The sequence below is a fragment of the Camelus bactrianus genome, chromosome 6, assembly GCF_048773025.1.
Source record: "Camelus bactrianus isolate YW-2024 breed Bactrian camel chromosome 6, ASM4877302v1, whole genome shotgun sequence".
Lineage (NCBI taxonomy): Eukaryota > Metazoa > Chordata > Mammalia > Artiodactyla > Camelidae > Camelus > Camelus bactrianus.
This window is the reverse complement of record NC_133544.1, coordinates 78,355,199-78,377,870: the sequence shown is the minus strand read 5'-3', so window position 1 is coordinate 78,377,870 and position 22,672 is coordinate 78,355,199. Positions and strand designations below refer to the sequence as shown.

At 37.2% G+C, this 22,672-nt stretch overlaps 1 long non-coding RNA gene across 1 annotated transcript; it reads left to right on the top strand.

Moving 5' to 3' along the window:
• Positions 1-17,168, top strand: LOC141577818 (uncharacterized). Its single transcript, XR_012507286.1, has 4 exons — positions 1-333; positions 1,056-1,158; positions 2,018-2,078; positions 12,669-17,168. It is a non-coding gene; the product is annotated as an uncharacterized LOC141577818 (long non-coding RNA).
• The last annotated feature ends 5,504 nt before the right edge of the window (positions 17,169-22,672 follow it).

The following is a 22,672-nucleotide window of genomic DNA, read 5'->3' as shown; positions in this document are numbered from 1 at the left end:
TGCATGCAGCCTCCCCACTCAAGCAAGATGTATAGAGAGCATATTTAGCCTTCCATTTGCAGGCTTTCTCCCTGCAGAATTTTAAATTAGTCTGACAATCTCGTGTCCCAAATTAGACTACAATCTCAGGTAAGCAGAACGATAGACCTTCCTTGTTTTTCTCTCGCTAACTGTTCCTTTTACTAATGATTACCACTGAGCCTGGGCTCTTTGCCTTTTACTCCAGATCAAGTCAGGCTGCTCTGGCAGAGAACCTGTTGGTTTTCACTGCCATCCTGCCGCGTTAGCACTTCATCACCCGTCGAGCTGGGGAGAAGATTGGGAGGAACCCAGGTAAGAATCAGAGTCCCACTGATCTTCCAAAGTTCAGCAGCTTCTCAATATATTTCACTTTGGTTTATTTCCAGAGCCTTGAAATGGTTGTGGTTGTTTTGGACAGTTTTTTTCCAGTGTGAGAGTTATTTTGGGGGGAGGAGAGGAACTGCTGACCTCTTCACTCTATTAGAAGTTCTCTTATTTTTATTTATTCTAAGTATTGGTATTCAATCTCAAAATATTTATTTTTCCTCTTTTTCTCCCCAATATTCTATCCTGAAAAACTTCATAATTTATAGAAAATAAACACCTGTATACTATTTATTTAGATTTATCAATTGTTAAATTTTTACATTTGCTTTATATTGGTTTGTAAATATGCATGTGTATACATATGCTTATATGTAATGTATAAATGTTTTTCCTTGGCCATGAAAGTTAGTTGCAGACGCCATGACAATATATTCTCAAGTGCTTTAGCATCCTTCTCCTAAGAACAAAAGAAGCATTTTTTTCCATTAATACAATCATCATAAGGAGATTGAATATTGATCAGTATAGACACAGTCTATATTCAAATTGCACCAATTGTCACAATAACGGGTTATAACTGTTTTTAGATTTTGGCTGTTTGCCTTCAAACTGAGGACTTATTGCTTTCTTCCATTATGAAAACTATTCAGCCATTAATTTTCATTCAAATATTTATGAAGTGTAACAATTGCTTGTTAATGTTCTAGGGGATACAGCAGTTGTCAAAACAGATGAGTTTATCCTCATGGCTCTCACATTCTCAGTTGGAGGAGAAAAGTGCACAAAATTTATGTAGCACTTTAGAAGCTGGTAAGTGCTATGGAGAGAACTAAGGCCAAATAAAGGGAAGAAATAGTGGGGGGTTGGGGGCAGAGGTGGTCACAATTTTAAGTGGAGTAGAGGGGTTGGATTACATGGATATGTAAACATTGGGGTAAAGGTTTGAAGGAGATGACTTGCTTCACCATTTTTTAGATTCTCTGCTTCTGAACTCTTACACGTATGATTCCAATCTAATTGTTCTTTTGTATATTTTTATCTTTCTCTGTGCTGCTTTGTGGAATGCTCAGTGTCATCTTCCAGTTTGCTAATTCTGTCTTTGTTTATTCCATTTACTGAGTGTTTAATTTCACTTCCAGGGTTTCTAGTTAGTGCGTTTCTACTTACACTTTTACTGCTTTTGCTTAGTACCTGTTTTTTTAAAAACAGATTCTATTTCCTTATATTTTTAAAGTTGCTTCTAGAGTAATTATTGATGTCACTGGGGAGTGAGGTCATATCCAAATTGTTGCTTTTGTTGCCCTTAGTAGAATTAGTTCCCCCATGTGTATGGAATTTTAGCTTGCAGTCTTCATAGTGAAGAGGACTTTTTTTTTTCCCCTTCTGATTTATCTCTCTCCAACCTGTCTAGATTTTTGTGGTTGCTTCCACCTTGACTCCTGGGTCCCCAGTCCAAGATCAGGTCTTATATAGGTGGTTTCTGACCCATGAGGGTTTTTCTAACTCTAGTCACCGAGCAGGAGCAGCTTGGCCGAGGTCCTGGGTGCACAGCTTATGTATAAACGGGGACCTCAGGTAGTGATTGCAGTTTTTCAGTCTCCCTGGGGTGAGGGAGCTCTACTCGGGTTTTTAGTTTTAAACAATTTTCTTGTCCTTTGTCCTCTTCAAGTGCAGTGCTTGCTGTTCTGAGGATTTCCTGGCCAGTTCTGCTGCTTTTGGATCCAGAGCAGGTAGTAACATACTTTTCAAATTCTCAGTGACATCTTGTTTTGTAATGTCTTTCTTCCCTTTGTATTTTTTTCCATCATTGCTATGTTGGCAGATGTTGGGTTCACCTCAGTATTAACTTACAATGCCATCAATGATCTAAAATCTGCTTTGCCACGAACTCTGTGATCTTTGGCTATTTTCTTAGCATCTCTGAGCCCCAGTGTCTCTGTCATTAAAGTTGAGGCATATCTCACAACTAGCTAAAGATTCAGGTAAACCAGATCTAAGAGTGCATGAAGGAGAGTAGTGGGAAATACAGCTGGAAAGGTAAATTGAGACTAGGTCATGGGTGGCCTTGAATCCCAAGGCCAAAGAATGAGAGATTTAGTTCATAGAAAATGGAGAGTTGTTGAAAGTTAGGTAGCATGGTTTAGAGAGATTAGTGAGGCCATGCTGTAAGTAAGGAGCCTGCGAGGAGCAGAGGAAATAGAGAGGCGAGGAGGACAACGTCTTGGTATATTTAGGCAGGAACAAGACCAGAGCCAGGGTAGAGGTGGTCAGAATGAAAAAGTGACAAGATTGAGAACGTTACAGTGACAGGTTTAAGAGGGTCTGCTGCCTGATCGAATACAAGGTCAAAGGAAAGGGGAGCACTAGAAGGGGTTTAGAGCCTGGGTGGCAGTGAAGATTACTGTACTATCAACAAGTATTGGGAAGCCAAGACATGGTGAGTTTAAGAGGCTGTGCCTTCCACTGAGTACTGCAGTGCTCACTCCTTTGGTGGGTACTAATATACAGCTAATTTACAGACACTAACTTCATGCTTAGCATTGTACCCAGCACTTTGTTAGCTCATCTCATTCTCACAACACTCTTCTGAAGTAGGCTCCATATGGGCACATTTTTTTTAATAGAAGTATAGTTGGTTTACAATATTGCATTAGTTTCAGCTGTACAGTATAGTGATTCAGGTTTTTTCTTTTTTGCAGATTATATTCTATTATAGGTCATTATGAAATATTGGGTATTATTATATATTATAATTATATTTTATAATATTATTATTATTACAAGATATTGAGATATAAGATATTAAGCTATATAGTAAATTCTTGCTGATTATCTATTTTATGTATACTAGTTTGTATCTATTAATCCCATACCCCTTATTTGCCCCTCCCACCCCTTCCCCTTTGGTAACCATAAGTCTGTCTTCTGTTAGTTTGTTTTGTATATACATTCATTTGCATTATTTTTTAGATTCCACATATAAGTGATATTATACACTATTTGTCTATCTCTGACTGATTTCACTAAGCATAATAATCTCTAGGTCCATCCATGTTGCTGCACATGGCAATATTTCATTCTTTTTTATAGCTGAGTAATATTCCAGTATATATATATATTTACCACATCTTCTTAAGCCAGTCATCTCTTTTTGGGCACTTGGGTTCCTTTCATGTCTTGGCTGTTGTAAGTAGTGCTGCTACAAACATTGGGGTGCACGTATGTTTTTGAATTAGTGTCTTTGTTTTTTTCCCGGATGTATACCTAGGAGTGGAGTTGCTGGATCCTATGTTCGTTCTATTTTTAGTTTTTTAAGGGACCTCCATACTGTTTTCCATATTGGCTGCACCAATTTACATTCCCACCAATAGCGTATGAGGGTTCCCTTTTCTGCACATCCTCTCCAACATTTGTTATTTGTAGACTTTTTGGTGATAGCCATTATGACAAATATGAGGTGATACCTCATTGTGGTTTTGATTTGCTTTTCTCTAATTAATTAGCAATGTTGAACATCTTTTCATGTGCCCATTAGCCATCCGTATGTCTTCTTTGGAGAAGTGTCTATTCAAGTCTTCTGTGCATTTTCTGTTTGTTTGGTTTTTTTGATATTGAGTTGTATGAGATATTTGTATAGTTTGGATATTAACCACTTATTGGTTGCATCATTTGCAAATATTTTCTCCCATTCCATAGGTTGTCTTTTTCTTTTGTTGATTTTTTTAATTTCTGCATTAAAAACTTAAGTTTTATTAGGTGCCATTTGTTTATCTTTGCTTTTATTTCTTTTGCCTTGGAAAACTGACTTAACAAAATATCGCTACCATTTATGTCATAGAGTTTTTAGCCTATGTTCTCTTCTAGGAGTTTTATGGTGTCATGTCTTACATTTAAGTCTTTAAACCATTTTGAGTTTACTTTTGTGTATGGTGTGAGGGAATGTTCTAATTTCATTGATTTATATGTAGCTGACCAGCTTTCCCAGCACCACTTGTTGAAGAGACTGTCTTCTCTCCATTGTATATTCTTGCCTCTTTTGTTGTAGACTAATTGACCAGAGATGTATGGGTTTATTTCTGGGCTCTTTGTTCTGTTCCATTGATCTATATCTTTTTGTGTCATTACCACAATATTTTGATTACTGTAGCTCTGATCTGAAGTCTGAAAGGGTTTTGCCTCCAGCTTTGTTCTTTTTCCTCAGGCTTGCCTTGGCAATTCTGGGCCTTTTGTGGTTCCATGTAAACTTTAGGATTATTTGTTCTAGTTCTGTGAAAAATGTCATGGGTATTTTGATAGAAATTACATTAAATCTGTAGATTGCTTTGAGTAGTACGGCCATTTTAACAATATTGTTTCTTCCAATCCAAGAGCATGGGAGATCTTTGCATTTCTTTGAATCATCTTCAGTTTCCTTAATTAATGTTTTACAGTTTTCAGCATATAGGTCTTTCACCTCCTTGGTTAAATTTACTCCTAGGTATTTTATTTTTTTGATATAATCTTACGTGATTTTTTTTTTTATTTTCTGGTTTTGATATTTCATTGTTAGTGTATAAAAATGCAACTGATTTCTATATATTAGTCTTGTATCCTGCAGTCTTGCTGAATGCATATTAGTTCTAACAGTTGTTCAGTGTATCACTGCAAATAGTGACAGTTTTACCTCTTAACTTCCAATTGGGGTACCTTTTATTTCTTTCTCTTGTCTTATTTCTGTAACTAGGACTTCCAATACTGTGTTAAATGGAAGCGGTGAGAGTGAGTATCCATGTCTTGTCCCTGAATGTAGTGGGAAGGCTTTTCAGCTTTTCACCATTGAGTATTACTTTTTGGATAAATGAATTGAGGCTTAGAGGGGTTAAACAATAATTTGCTCAAGATTAACACAGCTAACACTTGGCAGAGCCAGAAGTCACACCCAGGGTGGTGGTGGTTTTTTTTTTTTTTTTTTCTTTAATAAACTCGTGGCTTCAAATAATTTTAGATTTACAAAAACTTTACAAATATAGTACAGAGTCTCCATACACCTCTCACCCAGATTCCCCTGTTGTTAGTATCTTACGTTAGTATGATGTATTTGCCGCAACTAAGGGACCAGTTTCATCTGCCCCCCCCCCCCAACTCTTGTTTTACTCTAGACTGGGGGGTCTTAATCCCCGTTCTGTCTTTATTTGGCTTGGTTTATAGGTGAATTAGAATTCATTTTAAAGGGGTGTTCTTTCCTTTGTCCTCTCCTAATTTTCAGCCCATGCTTCCATGATGGAAAATGAGTTCAGCAGGTTTCTCCACATGTGAAATTGGTTTAAGTTGCTTTCTTGATAGGATGTAGGAAAAAACCAGGTCTGACTCTTCTTCAGTGGAAGTTTATGGAATAGGACAGTGTATGGAATTTATGTTGCAACTAGGAATTTACCAATATAGCCGGAAACCCCATAATGCAATAGAACCATCTTACGTAATTTTAAAATTCAGCCAGTAATGATTCATCTAAATAGAAAAATTGAAAGACATTTAGAAATTTCCTAGCAGTAAATACGCCATTCTAAATCTTCTTGATATTATTATAATAATAACATTTTTCCTTAAGGACTAGAACAGGAAATTAATTACAAATCAAAATGGTAAATGTCATTAAAAAGAAACTTGTTTATTTTTAAAAGTAACAATGGCATGGCTTCTTCCATGAAGTTCAGGAATAATATGGAAACTTTGAGATCACATTCAGTCTTATGCTCTTAAAAATAATTGTCTGATGAGTAAATTAATCAGAACTAACAAAAAATATGGCTTTAAAATTTGTTTTGATTCAGGCAGAGTCTTTGAATTTTTTTCACAGTAAATTTGATTTTGCAGTTTTATTAATCATGTTGCATACATTATGTCCTGCACCAGATTCTGCTTTCCATACTTCTCTGACCTTATGAAACACAGTTCATTTGTGTGAGAATGAAGGGTGACAGCAGTTCATACATTATCACAATGGCCCTATAGATGTTACTGGTTACACTGGCTGCCAATGAGTTCTTCTGGAGATTTTTTAAAATGTAGTGCGGTTTCACAATCTACTCTGCAAGGTCTCCAAGACTTTTATTATTCATTAAATGGTTACTTTGATTCTTGGATGCTCAAGTATTCACATATTAATGGTTTCTAACCTTCCCATGAATGAATTCAAATTTCTGTTTTAATTGGCTAAAAGCTTTTCAGAATTTTACCCATTAGGTTTCTTGAGGCTTAGCCCATGTATAAACACAAAATAATAGCATATGCTTTTCAGGGTACTTGTAACGGTACCAGTTATCGTATTAAGCTCCGTACATACAATTTTTTACCAATCCTTCCAACAGTGTTTCAAAGTACACCTTATTATCCTCATTTGGTAGATGAGAAAGGAGGCTGAAAGAGGTGAAGGGATTAGCAAGGACTCTCATCATGTGGCTGAGCAGGTATCCAAAGTGGCCACAGAGTTACAGCAAGGTGGATATGAATCCATATGCTTACCAAGCGTTGTCTGTAAACCCAAACCATGTCTCTCTAGCATTGATATTGCTTCTTTTCCCCCAATATATGGAGATGGTACTGTGTCATAAATAAGGGGCCTCCATACTAAAAATGGTTAGGAGTTGCTGCACTGTCCCCTAGAAATGCCTTCCTAAAGCCAGATTAGGTCTGTGCTGAGTAGCTCCAATGCAGTTAATACAAAACAGACTTTTCTCAGGTTAGGAAACTGAAGGAATGATGAGGATCAGACTTTGGAATCAAAAATGATTTGAGTCTTTATTGTATCACTTACTAGTGAGCTTAGATTCCACATCTGAAAATGGGGATATGTGGCTGACACTTGATTGTGTAGCCAGCACTACTGCCTGCTTCTTCTTTGCAGGCAAAGCCCGGAGGGGGCTGTCTGTTCCTTCCCTTCATAACTCAGTCCCAGCTCTGGAGCTGACTCCTGTTTGGTGTGAGCTAATCACAGTGGCCCCAGATCCTCTTGTCAGTGGCTGGTTTACAGGTGAACATACGACTCAGTTCTGGGCACTGTGATACAAGGGATGGCCAGAGGGCTTCTGGAAAATGTTTCTCCTTAAATAGTGTCCTCTCCACACTAGAAAGGAGAACTGACCTACAATGACAAGTGTATAACTTCTAGACCAGTGGTGTGAGCCACTTTCTAGATTTCTCACCTATTAAAAGCAAATTAGCATCTTCAAGTTGCCTTCTGAATCAGTGTAGGACGTTTACTTTTAAAAGGTCTTTTCCATGGAGCAAATTGAATTATTTACTCATATTTGCCCAGTCTGAAGCAAAAATGAACACCAGTAGAAATTCTGAACTTGCTCAAAAGAAAACATGTAAGATTAACCAAGGGGCTTCCTTAGGAGAAATGAAAAGTTCTGTTGTACTTGGAAGAAGTCTTCGAAGATTATAGAGCCAAACACATACGGGTATGGGTACCATAAGATAAAAAAAAAGCTCTCCAGAAATGATGTTTGTCTCTAAGTTCCTCAGAGTAATTAACATGTTGCTTAGCTGACAGAGTCCATGGCCAAATAGGTAGAAACTTGCAAGCTGAAAAATTTGGAATCCTCTGACGTCCCGCCTCTGCCCGAGACCGTGAGCAGACGGCTCTCTTCCCCTTCCATCAGTCTGCCTAGGGTCACAGACTCCCAGAGAAGGCACAGGGGTAAGTGGCAGAGGGGCCAAAGCCCAGTGCCAGACTTGGCTTTCAGAATGTTCCCTGTGAGGGAGGCTCAACTCAGAACACCCCCTTGGCCAGAAAAAGACTTTTGGAAACGGCAGAGTGACTAATGTTCTTCATTCTTTGGTGCTCATTTTCCAGCAGGGACAAACATTTGATTATATAATGAAGAAGTTATGTCTCCTGGCACCCAAAGAACTGACCTACAATGACAAATGTGCAACTTATTAAGCAAATTCCACTGAGCCTACAACACGTACTAGTCGTTTCCTCAAGACACGTAGCTGCTTTACCACCAAGAGCTTTTCCCATTGCTTCCAGCTGGCAAGCCTCACTCTCATTCGGACCCACTACTTGGTAATCACACAAAGCTTCTCTGTGGGTTTTTTTAAAATAGAAAATAACTTGATGTGCTCTCCTTCCCTTTGGCTGCCATGATTCTAGAGACCATAGATAATCATTTAAGCCCAAACCCACCATGTGCATGTCTATTGGAGAAAAACTGAAGAAACAAAGAACCCCTCCATGGCGTCACTCCTAGATTGCTGTGGGTGCAGCTTTGTTTTCTTCATCAAGATGCCCATCCTAAGCAGAGATGCCAGGTTTCCATTTAAATGGCTACACAATGTATTCCCTTTGTTCTGGACCGCTCACTTAAAGCTAGTCCAGAAAAGTTGGCTCTGTATGTTATTGGGGTTTCTCTTTTTCCATCAAATCACGTGGGATGGGTGGTTGTGCCAATGGTGAGCGTAATCACTAAGCTCATTAAGTGAGCTGGCACAAATCATGTGTTTTCTGAGGAGGAATAAAATCGTGGGCGGAAATACCTCTGTGGGGTGTATCGCGGCGCTGTCATAACAAGTTAAGCTTTGGAAAGGCTTAGGAAAGAGATAAGGATTGCAGTAGCTGCCGGCTCTGTGCATTTTACTTCTATCCAAGGATGTGTTGCAGGTACAGTAGATAGAATGATCTGCTACATATATGGTGAGAAATTGTTCATAAGCCAGTTTATACTGTTGTAAAAATATCAATGCACACAAATGGTAGGTTGAACATTGCAAGATGTATAGTGAAGAGCCTCCTTTCCAGCTCTGATCCCCAGCTCCCTCATTCTCCACCGCTGAAGCAGAATCTGTTACTCTTAGTCTATGGACATAGATACACATGCATATGGAGTCTTAATTTACGGTAGCATGTTATATTCACTGTTCTACACCTTCCTTTTATATCGAAACATTTAAATCAAGCATGTAAACAACAAATTGTCATGCTTTTTCAATGCTAAAAAATAATGAAAACCTGAAAATAGTGAAAAACTTGATAAAAAAAAAAAAGATCAGTCACAGAAGTATGGGTTTGTCCATCACAGATAATTTATGATTGAAGTGTAGAGTGACTTTCCGATGGGCACAGCCAGTTTTACCCCAAGATGGGATGGAAGCAACCTGGCAAAGGAGGACAAAGCAAAACACAGGCGTCCTCTGCTAGCCTTCTTTTCCTCCTTGCTGTCCCACTCTGTGTCTTCCTCGAGACCTTCCCCTCTGCGCCTTTTCCAGACCCCCTATCCAAAAGCCCCAGTCCTCGCTAAGTCAGACTCATCCTAGAACTTGCAGCTATTTTTTTGCTTAACTGCTGCTTTTGTGGCACCCTTCAGGAATGGCACAGGCAGAAGCAGGGCATTCCTTACCCTCTCTCTGACTTCCAGTTGGGTTTGGCCAATGGGTGGTGCTGGCAGGCGATAGGAGGGAAGAAGAGTGAAGTCCAAATGGTGGAATTCCCTGGCTCCAGCCCTTGGATTACCTCAGGATGCCTGTGTCCCTTAACTAAAGGGAAAGCTCACCTCAAGGCATTCTTTTCTACCCCAGCACTCCTCAGGCCATACCTGGTAAAGGACCAGGTTTTGTAGTTTTCGTTTTTGTTTTCATTTCATCATAGACCGATCTTGTTTATCTTTTATAATAAGATATCACAGGCTTGGATGTCTCAGCGATGTTCAATTGTTACAAAAGTTTAAGACTATATACTTTGAATTGTTATCCTCTCCTCCCATTGTAGACCATTAATTTTGCAAACTGGAACCAGTTCACAGGCCATGCTTTGAGTAGCCCTGCTTTCTAAGACTCCCTTTCTCTGGGTTGGAATAATCTCTCCCTCCTCTTATCTCTTAGAGCTTGGGGGTGGTATCGATCCAGTGACTAGCCCTCGGCCTCCTGCATTAGCTCTTCTGCTTACCCCACATCTACACCTTTGTAAATAAACCATCCTCACATCATCCTGTGTTGATTATTACATGTTTCCTGTTACAGATGCAGTGCTCTAATTTTTAGAGTATATGAAATGGTCAGTCCTTTTACCACCATTTACTAATTGATCAGTTCAACTTATTTTTCATTTAACTGATATGGCTCGTTAAAATGTTGATATAATTTTCTTAATTTATGCATGTGTCATTGAGTTATTTAGATCGTAAACTTTGGAATGCTAAGCTAATGCTTTGAATCTAGAGGATTTGAGTCCTATGGTATCCTAATGAGTCTGAGCTCTCTCTGGAGGATTAGTGGCTTTCTGGAAAGCTGTTTGCAAGAGGGACCTAAGTGCCTCCTAGGAGATAACTCATCCTGATGGAAGAGAGTCCTTGTAGTGGAAGAGAAATTCCGAATGTGGCTTGGTGTTCACCTCTCAGATTAGTCTGTGGTTTAGTTCCTGAGGCCTTTGGATGACAGTGAGTTGTAAGTAGTCTTTGAAAGCTGGTTCACGAAAACCTTTTCAAAAATCGGCAGTACAAGATAGCCCATCTAGCTACTCCCTCTAACAATATGCAAAGCAAAGGAAATGGGAGGTGGCCAGCAGAGGCAGTGGTGCTGGGGACGTCTATGATGTCTTGTGGATGTGGTACAAACTGTAGGTATCAGGACATCATACGGAAACTTGCCTGACATACATGTGAGTATCTGGGCTTTCTTATGCTGGCTCACATGCAGGTCAGATGAGTATGTCCCAGATAGTACATTGGGACAATTAGAATTTAAATTTGAATTTCAGATAAGCAGTAAATACTTGTTTAATATAGCTATGTCCTAAATATTGCATGGGATTGACACTTCAAAATTATTCAGATTCAATGAGGCATCCTGTATTTTAGCTGGCAGTCCTAGTCACTAATCTCTCCTTGGCCATAAAGGTAGGCACATGACTTAGGCCTGGATAGGGATGAGCACAAGACTTAAGCTGAGGCAATTAGAGTCTCCCTCTAGGATTTTATATATAGTTGTTGAAAGGAGGAGACGCTAGTCTTCCTGGGATGATGTCAGTTCTGAGATGCTCCCCCATTAGCCAAATGATGGAAGCAGTATACTGTTAGACTGCAATACAGGGACTCTAGAATCACATGACAGAGAGAGAGAGAGAGTGAGGGGTAGACCTGATGACACTGTACACTTAACATCATTTGGGTTGGATTTCTGCCCCTGGTAACTGAAGTCTTGCTTTGTATTTTGTGACTCAGGAAAGGTGACCTAAATAGCACCAGGTCACACAGTTAGAAGTCAGTTCATCTTTCTAAAATTTGTCCAACTGACTCCAAAGTTAATGCCCTCTCTACTTTATCATTCTGCAACTACTAAGAAACTAATAAAACTTAAGAAAACCCTCTAGAAATAGAACTCAAAGAACAAGTGTGTGACTGGATTCTCCTAACCCTTGGTCCTCTGAGCTGAATCTCCAGTGGAGCCCCACCAGGGCACCACCTTCCTTCTCCTGCCTCTGTCCCTCCTTCCTGTCCCCTGAAAATGGCTCCCTGATAATCAGAGCCAGAGGCCCAGGTCTCCTTCTAAAACTACTCTGAAAGTTGAATAAATTATATTAAAATTATAATTCTTCAAAGTAAAAGTATCAAGCCAATACGCCAGGGGTCGCTAATCAGCTTAAGGTGAGGGGACCCCCTCCCTCACCCTCTGACATAAGGAAACTCTTCTTCGACCTTCGAGGTGCAAAGAACTAGGAACACATAAAACGTTCTGAGGTCTCTTTAAACATTGAACTACCCAAATGTCAGGAACACTGGAGTTGCTCCGACCTTTCATTAAGAATCAGTTGTCTGGATGAAGCGTCTCTTCTGAATTAAGGATTAGGGAATCTTTTGGCCACTGTAACTCAGTTGTAACTAAAAAGAAAACTAGAAGAACAGGCACCCAAGTTCTAAGGAACCGATCCGGTTCCATTAGCGAGAGTACAGAGAAGGCCTAGCCCCAGGCGTGGGGCTTTATTCCACAAAGCAGAGGACTTCCACATGGGAACTGTGCTTCCCTCACATCTTTGTATTTTTAAAGCAATTAAGTCGGATTGATCAGCAACAATAGACATTAGGCACCACTCGCAAATATAATTTATGCAGGATACCCAACCTGAGTTGTGGTATCCTCTCATCTAATGTTTTACTCCCCTCTAGTGGATTTTTATATAGCACATAATATCCTAAGTATGGTATAGAATGGCAGATATTAGAGGAAAAAATAATTTTTAAATGTATTCGAGGCATGTTTATGTTCTATAGAATTTCTATGCAATTCTACAGAATTTCAAAAATAAGAAAGATTAAACTTAAAGTTCTGTTCACTCTCTTCAGTTTGCAGGTGAAGAAACTAAGACCCAGAAAGAGGAAATGACTCACCCAAGATCACACAGTTGGTTTCTAATAGGTCCTCTCATCACTAATGGCCATATTGAGCGTATAAGCCTGTGGTTTCCATGGAAATAAAAAGCCTCCACATGTCCACTCAGATGCTCACCAACTGATGAAAGAATCATGTCTTGGAGGAAATTGGAAATCAAATTCAGTAAGTGTATTATGGGATCTGGGCTCTGGAGGGGAGGGAGAGTGGTAACAAGGATACCTGGAGATGAAAATACGGACCAGGTAAGCTCTGTTTGGCTTCCTCTTTGCTACTGCTGATGGGTGCAGTACCTGCTCAGTGGTGTCCTTTGGCTTAAAGGCATTCCTGTTTCATAGTCTGCATTCTGACTGTAATTTTCAACTCTGCTTCATTCTACTAAAACTTTCATTATCATTCTCCAAAGAATTTCTGCTTCCCCCCTGCTCTCTATATAAATGTAAAGTTTCATTTTTTTTTTTGTATGGTAAGTTTTCATTTAAGATACAATACTAATAATTTTTAAAACTTCTTGATTGTAAAAGTAATTCTTGTACTAGTGGTTATCAGTGGGGGGGAGGGGTGCAATAAAGAGGAGAAGGAGTGGGAGGCACAAACTATTGGGTGTAAGACAGGCTCAAGGATGTACTGTACAACACAGGGAACATAGTCAATATTTTGTGATAACTGTAAATGAGAAGTAACCTACAAAAATTTTAAAAATTTAAACAAAAAAATTTAAAAAGTAATTCTTGCTCAATGTGGGCAATGTATTCAAGTATTAAAAAGAACATGAAAATCTCCCAGAATGGTGGTTCACTTCAAGAATGTCTGACTAAGATCCTAATAGACTTGTCCTGCCACAGATAACAACTATAAACTCTGGGCAAAATAAAATAAACAAATGAAAAAAACAAAACAAAACTACCTGAAGGCAATGGAGGTTGAACAAAATTAAACAAATTATGGTAAGAAATTAGCATTTGGAAGAAGGAAATGGTAAAAGGGTGAGCTTTCTTTTTATAGCTTTTAGCCTCAAGGCAGACTGCATTTGGTCACGTGTGACAGTTAAAATGCCTGTAGAAAACCAGTAGTCTTTCTGGCCTGAAGAACCAGAGAACAGAGATTAAGGCAACCACAGCCACTAGAAAGTGAGGGAAGAATCAAAGCAATGAGAAAGCCAGACAGGGAACCAAAAATTCTGTGTAAAAATTGTGCTATGTAAAAAAAAAAAAAAAAAATTCTCTGCTGATCCCAGATTCTGCATGAGTGAGCCAGATTCTCAGTGGCTTAAATAAGGATAGACTGAACTGAAATTTGGGTTAGTGCACAAGACATTAGAGTTTGCAGTTTAGGTCTGTCTAAGTTACTTACCTGTTAAATCGAAACCAACAAACAAAAACAAAGCAAAGTAATACTTTTCCAAGGAATGTAGCGGAATGCAGTTTCCCTAGATAATGTGCACAAACGTCCAGGATACAACCTCAAATTACTGAACATAATAGAAACAAAAAATATGAAGGGAGGGACAGAGGGAGGGAGGAAGGAAGAAAGAAAAGAACAAAGGAAGAAATAGAACCTCAGGGATTTGTGGCACAATATCAAAAGTTTAATATGTATATTTGGAGGCCCAGAAGGCAGAAAAAAGGCAAATGAGACACAAGGAAACATTTTAAAAAATAATGGCCAAAATACCCCTAGTTTTGTATAAATTATAAATTTATAGTTTAAAAAAGCCCTGCAAACCCCAAGTCAGAGCACCATCAAACTGCTGAAAACTAAGGATAAAGACAAAATCCTGAAGCAGCCAGAGAAAAACAGTATGTTCCATATAGGGGAACAATGATTTGAATGATCACTGAAATCTCAGAAACTGAGGACAGGAGACTGTTAACCAACATCTTTAAAAAGTGCAACAAGGAAAACAACCTATCAGCCCCAAATTCTATAACAAAAATATTCTTCAATAAATGAAGGCAAATAAAGACATACCACGTAGAAGAAACCTAAGGAAATTCAAAGATCTTGTCATCATAACTACACTAAAGGAATGCTGAAAGAGTTCTTCAGGCTGTAGGGAAATCAGATGGAAGCCTGGAAGGAAGGAAGGAAAGATACCAGAACTGATAAATAAAAAATATGTTTCCTCTTAATTAAAAAAAAATTCATGACAGTTTTAAGCAAAACTTGTAACACTGTCTCAGGGGTCTTATAATATACATTTGACCCTTGAACAACATGGTTTTGAACTGCAAGGGCCCATTTATTTGCAGATTGTTTTCAATAAATATATTGGAAAAATTTGGACATTTTTGCGACAGTTTGAAAATACTCACAGGTGAACTGCACAGCCTAGAAATATAAAAAAATTAAACAGTTAGGTATGTCACAAATGCATAAAATGTATGTAGATACTAGTCTATCCTTACAAAAGCATAAGGTGAGTGATAACGCTGTATGCCTCTCTCTATCTTGTAATTGGAGAAATTGAGTATCAGTCTGTCATCACAGGTAAATTTTGTTTTTTTAAGTAACAATGTTTTCCAATACTGTATTGGACTAATATGATATGCTATAAATTTTTATAATGAGTTATTCACTAGTGTAGAGGCTAGGCTAGTGTGAAACAATTATATCAGCTATTCTAGGCTGCCATAAAGCTGCTATAAATAATATTGCTGCTGCTTTGTTATAAAACCTATAAGTAAATATGCATTTCTTTTTCACATTATCTTTTCATTTTTGACTTCTAGTTAGGAATACATACAACATGTACAGTGTTATGTATCATATAAGACAATATTGATGTAGGTACTGACAGACAATAGTTCATCTTATAAATAGATGGTGGAAACTTACAGTATCAATAAATATTGATGCAGTGCTATAAATGTATTTTTCTCTTCCTTATGTTTTCTTAATAAAATTTTCTCTAGGCTACTTTATTGTAAGAATACAGTATAGAACATATATAACATACAACGATTTATGTTATTGGTGAGCTTCTGGTCAACAGTAGGCTATTAGTAGTTAAGTTTCAAGGGGGAGTCAAAGTTACAGATTTTTGGCTGCCCGGGGGGGTCACATTGTTGAAGGGTCAAGTGTATATACACGTAATACATACAATTACAGCATAAACGGTGGAGGTGGCTGATAGCTAGACCAGTATGGCTACAAGGGTTTTACATTTTACATGAAGAGATACGGTGATGTATCTTGATAGCAGTTTGGGTTACACAGATGTATGCATTTTTCAAAACTAAAAGAACGTACATTTCAGATGGGTACATTTTACTCTATATAAATTTTACCTCAAAAGAAAAGTACTACAAGCAATACTGAGCTCTAGTTAATAATATACATGCTGCAACATTTAAAGAGTTGTCTACTGATGCCTGCTATTTTGAAATGCGTATAAAATTAAGAGAGACTAATGTATGGCTAGAGGAATGGATAGATGGATAGATACGTGATAAAGCAAGTAGAGTAAAATATTACCAGTATAGTCTATGTAGTAAGTGTACTGTTGTTCACTGACAATTTCATTTAACTTTGCTATATGTTAAATATTTATTTAAAATACTGGAAATAGGAGATTAAAATTACTTTATAAAGATTTATATTAATATACTCCTTTATTGATTTTTCCAACGTTATGATGGTATTTATTGCTGGTTTAAAGAGGACTTTTTATTAAAGTATAGTCAGTTACAATGTATCAATTTCTGGTGTACTGTGTAATGTCCCAGTCATGCATATATATACATATATTCATTTTCATATTCTTTTTCATTGAAGGTTATTATAAGATATTGAATATAGTTCCTTGTGCTATACAGAAGGAATTTGGTTTTTTATCTATTTTTATATATAGTGGTTAACATTTGCAAATCTCAAACTCCCAAATTTATTCTCTACCCCCTACCCCTGCCTTTTTCCCCAATAACCATAAGATTGTTTACTGTGACTGCAAGTCTGTTTCTATTTTGTGGATGAGTTCATTTGTTTCCTCTTTTTTTCTTTTCTTTTTTTTTTTAGATTCCACATATGAGTGCTATCATAGGGTATTTTTCTTTCTCTTTCTGGCTTACTTCACTTAGAATGACAATCACTAGGACCATCCATGTTGATGCAAATGGGATTATTATATTCTTTTTTATGGCTGAGTAGTATTCCATTGTATAAATATACCACAGCTTCTTTATCCAGTCATCTGTTGATGGACATTTAGGCTGTTTCCATGTCTTGGCTATTGTATATAGTACTGCTATGAATATAGTGTGTATATTTACTATTGTATATAGTGCATGTATCTTTTCAAGTTAGAGTTCCCTCCGGATATATGCCCAGGAGTGGGATTGCTGGATCATATGGTAAGTCTGTTTTTAGTTTTTTTGAGGGATCTCTATATTGTTTCCCATAATGGCTGCAGCAAACTACATTCCCACCAACAGGGTTCCCTTCTCTGCACAGCCTCTTCAGCATTTATCGTTTGTGGACTTTTTCATGATGGCCATTCTGACTGGTGTCAGGTGGTTTTGATTTGTATTTCTCTGATAATTACTGATATTGAGCATTTTTTCATGTGTTTACTGGCCATTTGTATGTCCTCATTGGAGAATTGCTTATTTAGGTCTTCTGCACATTTTTGGATTGGGTTATTTGATTTTTTTGTTACTAAGTTTTATCAGCTGTTTATATAGTCTAGAAATTATGCCTTTGTCAGTCACATTATTTGCAGATATTTTCTCCCATTCTGTACGTCGTCGTTTTATTTTGCTTATGGTTTCCTTTGCAGTGCAAAAGCTTTTAAGTTTAGTTAGTTCCCATTTATTTATTTTTGCTTTTATTTCTATTGCCTGGATAGATTGCCCTAGGAGAACATTGTTAAGATTTATGTCAGAGAATGTTTTGCCTATGTTTTCTTCTAGAAAGTTTATAATGTCTTGTCTTATATTTAAGTCTTTAAGCCATTTGGAGTTTGTTTTTGTGTTTGGTGTGAGGGACTGTTCTAACTTCATTGATTTATGTTCTGCTGTCCAGTTTTCCCAACACTACTTGCTGAAGAGACTGTCTTTTCTCCATTGTATATTCTTGCTTTCTTTGTCGAAGATTAGTTGACCAAAGGTCTGTGGGTTTACTTCTGGGCTCTCTATTTGGTTCCATTGATCCATATGTCTGTTTTTGTGCCAATACCATGCTGTTTTATTATTTTTTTATTGAGGTATTGTCAGTTTATAATGTGTCAATTTCTAGTGTACAGCATAATGCTTCAGTCATACATGGATATACATATATTCATTTTCATAATCTTTTTCACCATAAGCTATTACAAGATATTGAATGTTTCCCTGTGCTATACAGTATAAACTTGCTTATCTATTTTATATATACCAGTCAGTATCTGCAAATCTTGAACTCCCAGTTTATCCCTTCCCACCCCTTTCCCCGCTGGCAACCACAAGTCTGTATTCTATGTCTGAGTCTATTTCTGTCTTATATATAAGTTCATCCGTCTTTTTTTAGATTCCACATATGAATGATATCATATGGTATTTTTCTTTCTCTTTCTGGCTTACTTCACTTAGAATGACATTCTCCAGGGCCATCCATGTTGCTGCAAATGGCATTATTTTATCATTTTTATGGTTGAGTAGTTTTCCATTGTATAAATATACCACATCTTCTTTACTCTGTCATCTGTTGATGGACATTTAGGTTGTTTCCATGTTTTGGCTGTTGTAAATAGTGCTGCTATGAACATTGGGGTGCAGGTGTCTTTTTGAATTAAGGTTCCCTCTGGATATATGCCCAGGAGTGGGATTGCTGGATTATATGGTAAGTCTATTTTCAGTCTTTTGAGGAATCTCCATACTGTTTTCCACGACTGCACCAAACTACCATGCTATTTTGATTACTGGCTCTGTAGTATTGTCTGATGTCTGGGAGGGTTATTTCTCCAGCTTCATTCTTTTTCTTCAGTATTGATTGGGTCTTCTGTGATTCCATATAAATTTTAGGATTATTTGTTCTAGTTCTGTGAAAAATGTCATGAGTAGTTTGATAGGGATCACATTACACCTGTAGACTGCTTTGAGCGGTATGGCCATTTTAACAATATTGATTTTTCCAATCCAAGAACATGGGATATCTTTCCATTTCTTTAAGTCATCTTTAATTTCCTTAATCAGTGTTTTGTAGTTCTCCATGTGTAAGTATTTCACTATTACTGTCAGATTTATTCCTAAGTATTTTATTGTTTTGAATGTGATGTTAAAAGGGATTGTTTCTTTACTTTCTTTTCCTGCTATTTCATTGTTAGTGTAAAGAAATGCAGCTGACTTCTGTATGTTAATCTTCTATCCTGCTACCTTGCTGAATTTAAAGAGGCCTTTTAAGGACACTTTTTCAAACCCACTGTAAAAATAAACACAGATTCCAAAGATGTATTTAATATAGAAGTATCTCACAGATGGGGTGGCTTAAACAATATTTATTTCTCATTGTTCTGGAGTCTGGGAACTCCAAGATTAAGGTGTTGGTGGATTTGGTTCCTGGTGAGAACCTGGTTCCTGATTGGCAGACAGTTGCCTTCTGTGTGATCTCACAGGTCATTGGGAGAAAGCTCTAGTCTCCCTTTCTGTTCGTATAAGGAAACTAATCTCATTATGGGGGCTCCACCCTCATGATCTCATCTAAACCTAATTAACTTCCCAACACCCAGACTCCAAATACCATCACATAGGGGTTTAGAGCTTCAACATACTAATTTTAAGGGGAACAGAAACACAGTCCATAACAAGGAGTTACTAAAAAAGGAAGCTCCACAAATTTCATCATACAGCAGTGTCACTTTTAGTATTTTGGTGAATTATCTTTCAGTATTTTAGAAATTAATATATTCTCTCTTTATCAAGGTGATTTTATTATGATGTTAAATGTTTTTCTAAGATTTGATTTTAATGGTTAAATTATATGATGTTATTAAATTCATAATATTCCTGTTGTTTGACTTATAGTTACTGAATTTTTACATAAATGTTCACATAAAAAGAGATCACAGAATAAGAATCAAGAATCAGAAAGGCATGAGACTTCTCCGTTGCAATGAATAAAAATTAGAAGACAGTGGAACAGTGCCTTTAAAATTCTGATGGAAAAGGGATTTTTTGATTCTTAATTCAGTACTCAGCCTGTTAATAAGATGAATAAGGCAAATTTACCTTGAAAAAACACTATGGGATGTGCTTCACCAAAACAAGGTGGCAAACAAAGTGAAAGACACTGAACCCAGAGAACAAGGAGCCAATGTAAATACAGTGGGAAAGGAAGGAAATCCCCAGGGTGGTTGTGAAGGAAGTTCCAGTGGCACTGCAAGCCCCGAGTGGAGTTGGTCTGGAATAATGAAAAGGATGGACAGGGAGGGAGAGGAAGAGAGATCTTAGAGAAAAATGAAATGTAAGAATACCTGATGAGTTTGAACTTGAAAGGGTGTGTTTAGTTCTGTTGAAGAATTGTGGATAAAATAGGAGAGGTACATTAATAAAAATGAAGCAGTATAATAGAGTAGTATTTCCTTTAGAGAAAACAAAAAGGTGCATGTGGAGAGAAGTCTTACAGGCTCATTCCTGAATAGTAATAGTATTTATTATAATAATGTCAACACTTTATACTGATTTAAGCAAGAAGAGTAAAAAGTTATATTGAGATTATCAGGGAGGAAAAGTAAATATATGTAGGGGCAGGCAGGGTATGTATGAGCTAAAACTTTATTTTCTATAGTTGGAAATAAATAGATGAATTATAAAAGAAAAAAATTAAGACAATCAATATAAACCTGTTTTTGGAAATGGGGGGGTAAACGTTCAAAGACAGTTAAAGGAACTGAAAATTGGAGGACAATAATTAGAAGCAGGAAAGGATGGGGCACAGTTTTGCTGTTTTTCGTCATACGTGTTTTTCTTTATAAGTTTTCAAAAACTCCTGGTGGGAGATGTGTATGCACTCTGCTAGTTCAAAAGTTGATTTCCTTGTGTTCCAGGTTCCAAGAAGCTCTGAAGGGGGCACACAAAGCCTAACCACGTTATTCTGAACTCCACGTAATTGCCTTGCATGGTTATACGATGGCTTTAGTAGGTCCTGTCCCCTACATCTAACATCTGGGTTCTGGGTAGAATTTCTTAAATCATCACCAGACCCATACTGTGACATTGTCCACAGACTAAAATAATGGCTAGTATCTCAGAGGTACAGCTGAGTTGCTGCTGTGAAAGAATGACTCAATTGCAGGCATGCCAACTGGTTAAAGGCTGGGAGGGGCTCGACAAGGTAATGCTGGCCAGGGACCACCACAGTTCCCCGTCATGGAGAAGTTTAAACAAAAGCTAGATTAAGGCTTTAGGGCAATGTTGTGGTGACTTTTATGTTAAGCATAGAATTGGAGTAGACAACTCTGAAGTGCCTTCACCCTGAGATTCTGTGAAGTTTTATTCTTATTTAGAATGGCTACTAGTTACTCTTTAGGGCAAAGATTAGAACCTAGTAAGAGGTGTTAGTTACCTCTTTTATAACAGCATTGATTTATACTCAATATCTTGCCATTTTCTGTCAGATGTTTCTTGTGTGTTTTAAAAGAATGTATATTATTCATTTCAGAAGTCCACACTCCATATGTGATCATTTGATTAAGCTTGACATACATGTTTGTTTAAATTCTCTATGCCCTTATAATACTTTGTTCACTCAATATGTGACCTATTGATTATAATTTCTTCAAAATACTGCCTCTCTCTATTACCTCCTTCTGAAGCTGATTCATTGTTGTTCAAATTTCTCAATCCGTGATCTATATGACTTCTTTTTTATATTTTCTATTTCTATATCCCTTAAGTTACATTCTAGTTAATTTCTTCAGCCCTATTACTCATGTCACAGTCTTTTTTTAACTGTGTCTAATATGCTGTTTAACTTGTCATTGAATTTCTAATTTCAGCTTCTAAACATTTTATGTGGTTTTTTAAAAAATGACTTCTACATCTTTGATAAATTTTTATTCCTTGCCATATTTTTGATTACTTTCATTTTTTTCTTTAAGTATATTAATCTAAGTTATTTTATTTTAGTTTTTGATTATTCTAAATACCCAGTCTTTGTAGGTGTATTTACGAAGTCTGTTGTTTCTTTTGCTTCTGACTCATTGTGTTTTGTTACTTTATGCGTTCGGTGATATGTTTTGAGAGCTCAAGTGCCTTAGAACTTTATCCTTAGAAATTTACGGAAGCCTGGGTTTAATTAATGTGTGCTACTTTGTAAAGAATTGTGTTTGCTTCTCAACATCTCTGTGGGGCCTTTCCAACCTGAGAATAGTTTAAATTAAAAAAGCAAAAACAAAAACAAAACGTCTATTTTTGCACCCAGTAGAAATTCAACTGCAAACTATGACTTGGGTTAGAAATTTCAGGAGAGAATTTTTATTTCCTTTTACCTGAGACAAGTATGATAAAATCAAGTTTCCTTATAATTTACCTCCTTGGGGCTCTTGTTTCTTGGTTTTTCTATTTTGCCCACTAAGAGTGTTATCTTCCAGGGTTCTCACTTTATGTGGGAGTCTCTGATCTGACTCACCTTGCATGAACTCACCTGTGCTTTTTCTTCTATACCCCCTGCCCCATAGGCCACCAGAGATTGACAAATGGTTTTAGTGCAACATTTGGTTTCAGTGCTGGCTTACTCTCTCAATTCATGCTTTCTTGTCATGTTGGGCCTCTGAAGATTTTTCCTAACTTTCTTTCCATATCAACTATTCATTTAATGACTTGTGGGTTTTTTAAAATACATGTATCTTTTATCTAATATTTTGAAGTGTATTGTACTCGGAAAAAAATCTATGACTGTTTAGTTCAGCATATTGAAGGGAATATAAATACTTTGTTTCCTTTCATTCTCCATTTCTTTTTTGACTTTCCTCCCCTCTCTTTCT